Here is a 2328-nt window from a genome sequence, read left to right on the forward strand (position 1 = left end):
AGAAAAACGTGCTAAGAAAATTGACTATTTGCAATAATAAGAAATCTGTCAGCGATTGGCAGAAGAAAAAAGGAGTTCACGTACAGCACGGTGGTGCTTTTTTTCCGCTTCTACTCGCACCTATTATCGGGGCTCTTGTCTCAAAGTTATTCAATTCAAAGTCAGCAGCAGCAGCAGCAGCAGCAGCGGAAGACTAAAATGGATCGTGCGAGAAAAATGATTATCGTGCCCGAAGATATGTTTTCGCGCATGCAAAACGTTCAGGCAGCAGCAGCAGCACCGCCAGTAGTAAACGAGTCGCGTGAAAACTCTGTTCAAACGTGCGGCGACAATCTCTCGAGACTCGATTCCGAGATGCACACGATTCTACATTCGAATAAACTTACGGATGAGCGTGAAAAATGTCAAAACTATTTACAAGTACTGCGGCGATATCTGTTTCTCAAAGATTCAGAACGTCACGCTGAACACGATTACGAGAGCGATAACGACGTAATAGAGGCCACATCAGCACCAATGACTGAAGAAGTTATACTCGACACCGTGCCCAAGAGTTACGCTCAAAAAACGCGCCTTCTGCTGAAACACTGGAAAACCGTTGCCGGCGATTGTCTCAAGTGGGATAGCACTGGCAGAGTCAGTATAGACAGCCGGCTCATACAAGATTTCAACATTATAGAACTGATTAGCGACGTTGTCGCAAGCAGGAAAAAAACACTGGATCAGTCGGAAGTGCCCATCGGTCGTTTACCTTTCGCCAAATTCATCAAGACAGTCGACACACCGATAAAGCTGATTGGAAACCCGGAAATAGTGAAAATTGGTAAAAATTTGACAGAGCCGAACAATACAGCGAAACGACGACTGCCTAGTAAAGAGTTAGCCTCAAAGTTTATCGGGAACCTCCCGGTGCTAGCCATTAGGCCGCCGAGAGAGTGAGTGAGAGAGAGAGAGAGAGAGAGATAGCCGCGAGTGTGAGAGAGAGAGAGAGAGTGAGTGAGACGAGAGAACGGTGTGCGGTGCGGGCGCACACCTCGACGTAACCACGCGAGGCGTTGAGCCAGCGTGCGCGAGAGAGAGAGAGAGAGACGGTCGCGAGTGTGTGAGAGAGAGAGTGAGCAAGACGAGAGTGCGGTGTGCGGTGCAGGCGCACACCTCGACATCATCTACGCGAGGCGACAAGCCAGCGTACGCGAGAGTGAGAGAGAGAGAGAGAGAGAGAAACGCGGAACAGGCGACGAGCCAGTGTACGCGAGAGTGAGAGAGAGAGAGAAACGCGAAAACAAAGAGCGAGCGTGTGTGAGAGATAGAGAGAAAGAAAGAAGCATCGGGCTTCCGAGAATCCTCCGCTGCTCGGTAGCAGCAGGTCGGGCTTGCCGCCAACGCGAGGCAAAGCCGGTACGCGCGCGCTTCGAGAACGAGAAAGAGAAGGGAGAGAGGGGGAAGCCGAGCGCTCTGCCGGCGAGGCTCGAGCATCGTCGTGCCGGGACCGCGGGCGCGAGCCGTAGGAGAGCGCGCGCTGCTAGTGTGAGTGCGAGAGAGTAGGGAGGGGGACCGCGTTAACTCGTGCGACGACGTCGCGGGACGCGCGCGGCGCGCGCGACGTGCGTACGGGAGAGAGAGAGAAGATACGCGTCGTGCGCCTCGCTATCCGAGCGAGCTGCGCGGAGCCTTCGAGTGTGTGTGTGCGTGAGAGCTGGCGAGCGTAGCGTGCGACGCCAGAAGCGAGAGCTTCGCGGCGCGCGCGTGCGTGTGTGTGTGTGTGAGAGCCAGCGGGCATATTGCGCGACGCCAGAAGCGAGAGCTTCGCGGCGCGCGCGTGCGTGTGTGTGTGTGTGAGAGCCAGCGGGCATATTGCGCGACGCCAGAAGCGAGAGCTTCGAGGCGCGTGCACGTGTGTGTGTGTGTGAACGACAGGTAGACGTCGCGACGCCAGAAGCGAGAGCTTCGAGGCGTACGTGCGTACCTTAGGAGTAGAAGCGAGACGCTGAGCCCTGCGTGGCTATTGTGCGCGGGCGGCTACGGCCACCGCGTTGTAGGGAAGGGCTGGGTGAAATACAGGCGAAATAAACGAATAATTGGTGTGTTATCATTTTCCTTTTTCCCAACGTTCTCCCAAACGTCAGCGATTGCCATCGAGACCCGCGAAATAAATAATAATCCGCGCGTTGGAGTCGCGAGGAGTTGCGCATCAAAGTGCTGGGAGGCACCGCGTCGCAATTGGCATCCCTTGTGGGGACTCGCGATCGCTGAAAGGGGAGAAGGGAAAATTTGTTCGGTTGAGTGAGTGTGGATGAGCTTGCGATGCAGCGGACAGATTCGGGATTA

This window comes from Nasonia vitripennis (assembly GCF_009193385.2).
Source record: "Nasonia vitripennis strain AsymCx chromosome PSR unlocalized genomic scaffold, Nvit_psr_1.1 chrPSR_random0014, whole genome shotgun sequence".
NCBI classification, from domain to species: Eukaryota; Metazoa; Arthropoda; class Insecta; order Hymenoptera; family Pteromalidae; genus Nasonia; species Nasonia vitripennis.